The 7,925-nt window shown below is 36.0% G+C and overlaps 1 long non-coding RNA gene across 4 annotated transcripts; it reads left to right on the top strand.

Moving 5' to 3' along the window:
• The first annotated feature begins 5,308 nt into the window (after positions 1 to 5,308).
• Positions 5,309 to 7,171, top strand: LOC9266956 (uncharacterized). Of its 4 annotated transcripts, XR_001545247.3 has the most exons (5): positions 5,309 to 5,821; positions 5,918 to 6,024; positions 6,113 to 6,267; positions 6,806 to 6,900; positions 6,999 to 7,171. It is a non-coding gene; the product is annotated as an uncharacterized lncRNA (long non-coding RNA). The 4 variants fall into 4 exon arrangements; XR_003241822.2 differs by lacking the exon at positions 6,113 to 6,267; XR_001545246.3 differs by lacking the exon at positions 6,999 to 7,171 and having other exon boundaries at positions 6,806 to 6,993.
• The last annotated feature ends 754 nt before the right edge of the window (positions 7,172 to 7,925 follow it).

Genomic DNA, 7,925 nt, shown 5'->3' with positions numbered 1-7,925 from the left:
ATGATATAGTAAAGCTTAACTCTGTGTAAGCTAGCTAGTACTAAGCTTATTAACTTTTTAAAAAAAACTGTTAGTAAAAAAAATTGCAATATAAGTGCAATTTTAGGAGTGGGAGAGAAAAATAGTTACAGCTTAGGTGTCCCATATTAAATGAGGATGGTAGGAAGTTATAAGGTTGATTGAGAGTAATATGAGGACTCAGATGTTATTGATGAGATAAAATTGCATTGATAGTATACAAGCTTGTTAGGTGGGTGTAATTTAGTATATAAACTTGTAAAAAATGCTTGTTTCAGTACATGAACTTGTCTAGTTCGTGCGAACGAGGATCAAAATAACTTGGCAATGTCAATTTTATGAAGTTGATGTTGATTAGGATGCGACGTGTATACCTGTAGCGAGTATGCATAAGACATGCAATATTTATAAATTTAGTCTCTACTTTATCCTTCATCATTGAGATGATGAATTTTATATGTTTCTAACCCTTATATCAGTGCTTGATATTTTTAATGTTTTTCTACTATCACTAAATTATATTCTATATTTTATTGAATATGTGTATGTCTAGTGGTAACCTTCTCATATATATATATATATATATATATATATATATATATATATATATATATATATATATATATATATATATATATATATATATATATATATATATATATATATATATATATATATATATATATATATATATATATATATATATATATATATATATATATATATATATATATATATATATATATATATATATATATATATATATATATGTGTGTGTGTGTGTGTGTGTTTACATAGCATCCTAATCAGCCCCTAAATCAATAGGATTAGTCATATAGTGTCTTTTTGACTTCCCCTGCACGCACCACACAAGTTTGTGCACCAAAACGAGTATTTTATAAGTTTGTGCACTAGATTGCACCCACCTGATAAGTTTGTGTACCGACGATGTAATTTACTCTAAAATTTAAATGTATAATTGTATTTATTTTGAGACGGATGCCGTAAGTATTTTGTTGCGTGCATGTGTCCACATCTCACCCTCCTTTATCTCAAATGTTCGCCAAGCTAGTGAGAGAGGATGGGATTAATTAAGCATCGTAGCTAGTGCTAGCTACCTAGAGTTTCATCAAGAGGATAAGTTAAAAGTGGTTTGAATAATTAACCACATCCAGACCATGCATGATAAGTAGTATATCAATTTACTGACGTGATCTCCTCCATGGTACGTAACCCAACGTTAAATAAACGAAAGAAACACGCGTTGATTGGACCGTAATTATCCCCGATCATCTTTGATCCAAAGTACGACGACCAAGTTAATTTTAACTCACATATGATCGATGTCCACGGACACACTAATTAATCAAGCTCGCAGAGAAAGTCCAAACCAGTAATTAATTAAGCTGAAAGAACTAAGATCCTGTTTAGATAGGACTAAAATTTATTTTTAAGTCCCTATCGCATCGGATATTTGACACTAATTATAAATATTAAACGTAAACTATTAATAAAACCCATCCATAATCTTAGACTAATTCGTGAGATGAATCTATTGAGTCTAATTAATTTATGATTAGCCTATGTGATACTACAGTAAACATTCTCTATTTATGGATTAATTAGGCTTAAAAAAATTATCTCGCAAATTAGCTTTCATTTATGTAATTAGTTTTGTAAGCAATTTATATTTAATATTCTAAATTAGTGTCTAAATACATATACTAAAGTTACTCCCTCCGTCTCAAAATAAGTGCAGTTTTACACTATTCACGTTCAACGTTTGATCGTTCGTCTTACTTGAAAATTTTTTATGATTAGTATTTTTATTGCTATTAGATGATAAAACATGAATAGTACTTCATGTGTGACTAAATATTTTTAAATTTTTCATAAATTTTTCAAATAAGACGGACGGTCAAATGTTGGGCACGGATATTCACGGCTACACTTATTTTAGGACGAAGATAGTAAGTCCCTGGATTCAAACACTACCTAAGACGAGAGTGTGCATGTGGTGTGTGTGGGGGCGATCGAGTTTGAGGGTCAAACAATCGGCCCCGGAATTCAACGCGTCCGCCGTATCCCGATGGATGGATGGGAACAAGTCGTCGTCGGCCGTATTCGCCGTTGAAAAACCGGGTCGATCTCTCTGTCGATTCCATCCATCCCGCCGGTGGTCGATGATCGAGACGCCGCCGGAGATGGAGGTAAACCGCATATATGTGTCCCTCACAGCGTATATATAGTTGTCTCCTATCCGGTACCAATATACTCCCTCCATCCCAAAATATTTGACGTCATTGACTTTTTTTAAATTGTTTGACCGTTCGTCTTATTCAAAAATTTAAGTAATTATTAATTCTTTTCGTATCATTTGATTTATTGTTAAATATATTTTTATGTATACATATAGTTTTACACATTTCATAAAAGTTTTTAAATAAGACGAACGGTCAAAAATATTTAAAAAAGTCAACAACAGTGTTAAACATTTTCCACGGCACGCTTTTTAAACTGCTAAACGGTGCATTTTTTATAAAAAAAATTATATTAAAGTTACTTTAAAAATTATTTTAACTAATACTTAATTAATTATGCACTAAACGTGGTGGTGTTTGAATCTCCTGAATATGAAGATTAAATATTTTACGCAAAACGAGGTGGTAATAACGTGTGATTAATTGAGTTTTAATTATTATAAACTTGAAAAATCGATTAATTGTATATTTTAGAACAACTTTCACATAGAAAGTTTTCGCACAAAACGCACTATTTAGTAGTTTAAAAAGCGTGCTATGAGTATCCAAAAGTTTATCCAACTTTTGTTGGAGAAAAGAACAGGGCAAGATGAGAACAGAAAGATCATTTCTCATCCATATTGCTGACTTGGCTAGTTAAAATGGCAAAACAGAAATAATTTAGTACACTCAGTTGGCAAATAACCCAAGCCACCTTCTTTCTAAGCTATCCTCCTCTGCAACTCACAACTTGGAGCTTCTTCGGTCTAAGGGAAAAGCAAATGATTTGGATTTATAAGGATTAATTCTTATAAGTGTCATTCAATTTGTAAGAATAAGGTACAGGAAACCTAAAGAAAAATTTCCTTTCATACAAGTTGTGAAGAGAAAACAAAGAAAATTACTTGTCCACTCAGGGCTCATTCAGAACACATGTTAGAAAAAACACAGGAACAGAAAAGAAAAAAAAGTAGAAACATGATAGGGTTGCACGTGAGAAATGAGAATTAGAAAACAGAGGATTTTTTTTAGGATTGGATATTAAGACGCAAGAATAGAAAATAGAGGATTAGAATATATGATTCCATCCTGTGGCAGCTAATAATGAAAAAAAAAGTGGTTAGAGTGGATGTTTGGAATTCTTTGAAACTCCTGTGTTTTTATTAGAATGCTACAATATTCCTTGAAAATTCCTTTTGGGTGATTCCTACAAACCAAACTCATGAACAATAGATAATCCAAAGGAATCATGAGTCGTAGAAAAAATTCACGTAAACCCTTCGATCCGGACAAGCCTTCAAATCTCTTGGAGAAAAACTCTATCGATTAATGTGTAAATGCATTCGTATTTCTCCATTTTCTTTTATTATGATAGAAGAGCTCTGTACTCCAATGTGAACTGTAGTGACATCTGCTAGGAAAAAGTTATGGACTTATGACCCCATGCACTCTGTTTAATTTGCCCTGTACTCGTCCTACCCCCCACACCCCCCCCCCCAAAAAAAAAAATAAATGCAGAGGAATTAGTGAGCAGTTGAACTGCCCAGTGTTGGTATAGCTCAGTTTTTGCGTGTCAACAGTCTAAAATTAGAAGTTTGGTTGAAATTAAAATGATATAATAGAAAAATTGAAAGTTTATGTGTATAGAAAAGTTTTGATATGATAAAAAAGTTAAAAGTTTAAAAAAAATTAAAACTAAACTCGGCCACAGACAGACACAGGAAAACAAACGCATATCAGACGCCGCCGGCGACAGGCACATCACCGTGTGCACGCCGGCGGCCGGTCAAATTTAGAGGCTGATCGATCAGCTACAAGGTCAGCAGAAATCAAGCATCGCCGTCAATCACAATCACTTTCTCTGCTGGGTTATTACTAGCTTCGATTCGAGGGAGCATGTGTGTTAACCTCTCGTGAACGTACAGGAGTAGTACTCCCTCCATCTCATAATACGAGGAATTTTGAATTTTTATTTATACTGTTTGATAACTTGTCTTATTCAAAAAAATTTGTGCAAATATAAAAAACAAAAAATTGTGCTTAAAATACTTTGGATAATAAAATAAGTCAAAAAAATAAATAATAATTTTAATTTTTTTTAATAAAACGAATGGTCAAACAATGTAAACAAAAACTCCCCTTATATTATGAAACTGAGGGAGTAGCATATTTTTTCTAGTCAAACGTACTATATACATTGCGTCCCTTTAAACCCCGATTGCGATCGTTCCGTGTGGATCATTAACGCAGCGTGTTCATTGGGTCAAGATTATTCGTGTGTGTTTCAAACGATAATTGGGCCTTGCTAGCTCTAGCATTGACTGCTAGCACCAACATACTCTTTCTTGCTAGATATGCTACGTACAGAGGTCTTTAGTTTCAAACTTTTTCTTCAAACTTTTAACTTTTACATCACATCAAAATTTTTCTACACACATAAACTTTCAACTTTTCTGTCACATCGTTCCAATTTTAACTAAACTTTCAATTTTAGCGTGAACTAAACACATCCAGAGTGTGATAGCTTTCATGGAGGTCATTGCTAAAATCTAAGAGGTTTTGATGTGTGCCAACACAATTTAAAAATAAAAAAGGATTATATCATTATATATCATATAATTTTATATGACTATCGTTCATGTACTAATTATTCCAGAGTTTTAGAACACAACGATATTATCATTTGCAACGTTAAGAAAATAATTTATCAATAAGCCAAAATATCCAAACAGAGCCTAACACATATTAATCTCTCTAAACGTCGTGGGAGTGCTGGAAAATTAGGGCGCCACGTCATCGGTTTTTTTCCAAAAAAACACCCGGTTGTTCCGGTTAATCGCGTTCGAACCCCGTTCTTCCGGTTAATCACGTCCGAGTTTCACCTACCATGGCGCTGTTCGATGCCGCATTGGGATCGATCCAGTCGTCCACCTGGCCTACGGTGCCGGCTCTTCCACCACCATCAGATCGACGAGAGGACAACAGACGGTCAAGATCTTCCCAACATATCCCCACACAGCCAAAACCCTAGCAGCGCTCGCGGCCCGCTCGCATATGGCCTCATCCGCCGCCACGCTGCCGTAGCCCTCTCGTGGGCAGACAGCGACGCATCGGCGCACGCTGCCGGCTCTCCGCCTCGCGCAACGGAGTGAGGGCATGGCGTGCGTGCCCCTTTCTTTCCCTCCCCTTCTCTTCTTCCCACTCTTCTCGCGCCCTCGCAGGTTTTTTCCTCCATCGTCGTCGGCCCATCGATGGCAGTTCGTCCCACATCGATTGCCATAGGGGCATCATCAATACTTCCTCCGTTTCACAATGTAAGTCATTCTAGCATTTCCCACATTCATATTAATGTTAATGAATCTAGATAGATGTGAAACGGAGGGAGTACATAGCATCATCTCGACGGTCTGCGAGCTTGAGCTTGAGATGTGGTGTTTCCCCATCTCATGTGAATCATTTGAGCCTTCCGGATCCCAACTCCTGAACCATCCAAGGCGTATCCGTCTCCATCATCAGGCGTTGCTGTTGTTTAGACAAGCTGATCTACCGTCTCTCCTTTCAAGGTGAACACCTATGCCCACTCTTCCCTTCCAACCCCGTTTCTTCTACTTCACCCTCACTCCATCATTCCCCATTTGCATGAATACCATTTTGTTCAGTTACATAGTTCAAGTCGTCATTCATTACTTCGACAAACAGTCTGCCGAGTTCATCAACTCAGCTGCTGGGGCCATCACCGTCTCCTACATCATGCAGCTACTGACTGGTACCATCTTTATCCATCATTAAATAAAAATCTGGATCAATCTATGAATATCCCCTGATCCCAATTTTGCATCTTAATATTGAATCAGCAATTTATTTTCTAAACTTGGCTGCAAGGAGGATATGCATAATGTGCTTTTTAAAGAGGGACAATGTTCTAGGTGTTTGCAAAGAGCACGTGTGAGGGCACAAATCCATACTAAGGCAGATCGCCAACTTATACTGTCAGGACATATGTGTTTTGGTACTGTTGCTACTTTCAAATTTATTGGTTAACTGAACTTAAAGCTGTTTTGATAATACTTCACTATTGTTTGACATATTGTATTTTCCTACATGGAAGCAATTGTACGAACTAGCCGACTGATATGTTCTATTTTTCAAATTCAGCATCGAAATAAAAATTTGTTACTTAATTAGTTTTCTCAAATATGTAGAGTAAATTACCCCATAGCTAAAGTTTTCCAATCCAACCATATGCCTATCCATTTTCTTCTCTTAAATGCGGAAAACACTTTTACTAGCACTAGCACCTCAAAATTTGAGCAAGAAAAGTTATTTTGGCATCGCAACTGCGTGGTTGTTCCTTTCACCCTACTATTGATAACTTGATATGACAGAGAGATAACAGAGCTCCCAAAAGGTGTTGTAATTTTGACTGAATGTAGGATAACTGTAGTATACTTTCCTATGGGATTGTAAAATTCATTGCTTAATTTGTCAACCTTCAAACCATTGTCATCAGCAAGCATAGACTAATCTTCTTTCTTTTACTGTTGTAGGACTACTTGGGAGGGAGTTTTCAGCAGTAATATATGCAACACAAAGTATATCTAATATACTTTCCATCAGTGGGGAAGAGTAGTTTAGATGTTGGGTGAGTGCATTTCATTGCTGGAGTGTACCAGTGTAAAATGTGCTGAAATTATTTCGTAACTAATAAAACAAATTTACAACCTTTTGTTTTGTATACAGGTTGATGGTAATTAGTAAGCCTCTGTGACGTGTTGTGGCTGTTATGCTTAATTCAATGTTTAGTTTGTAGTTCTCTTGGACCTTAGAGCAATTATATATTAATTGTTCAATGACATTATCGACCGGCGCAGCGTAGCGCGCCACTATTTCTAGTGGCTTTCTATGACTCAAAAGCTAGTTGATTTATGGAGCACCGTTATCAGGTTACCTGTTCGTATTGGCCTCTTTTAGCGGTATTTTTCAGATAATGGATAAACCGGCCGTTGGATCAAAGGTACATTATTATACATGTTCCATGCTCTTCGGTTAGTAGTTCTTGAGTCCATCCTCCAAAAAGACCGTCTGCGATTATCTGCTGCTAGCACTGCTGGCATTGAGGTTTCCCCAACCTCACCCTCCCTCGCAATAGAAGTTTTTTCCTTCTCAATAGCTAACCTTTTTGTTTGCACTTTTTTGGGTTTTTTTTCCTTGTCCCCTGGCTACGTCCTCATAACCTTTTGCATTGTGTAACTAAACTTTGCTTTCTTCTTCTAATATATTGACATGTAATTTTTTTTGCACGTTCGTAAAAAAAAATCATGTTTCGCAATAATGGAGCTGAGAGATAAATAAAACAACAGATTCCTAAAAAGTTAAAGAAATGACAAATTTCAATTTGCACATATCTAGATCTCCTGCAAAGTGGTCATTGGAGTATACCTCCTGCTACAACAGAACCAAAACCGTATATATCTAGAAAGAGTGTTCATGAAAATCACCTTAGTGGTATTTGTTTGCCAATTGCCATGGTTTGTCAATTCTAATCCTTTGAATCAAAAGCACCCAATATTGGTACCACAAGTTATTTACTGTGACCAACATCTGATGGTTTTTGGACGACTCTGTGGTTGCAATGACTTGCACATTAAATTTTGTGGCTTCTCCTTA

Source organism: Oryza sativa, chromosome 4 (genome assembly GCF_034140825.1).
Source record: "Oryza sativa Japonica Group chromosome 4, ASM3414082v1".
Classification (NCBI taxonomy): domain Eukaryota; kingdom Viridiplantae; phylum Streptophyta; class Magnoliopsida; order Poales; family Poaceae; genus Oryza; species Oryza sativa.
Note: the sequence above shows the minus strand (reverse complement) of the source record. Positions and strands in the feature narration are given on the sequence as shown.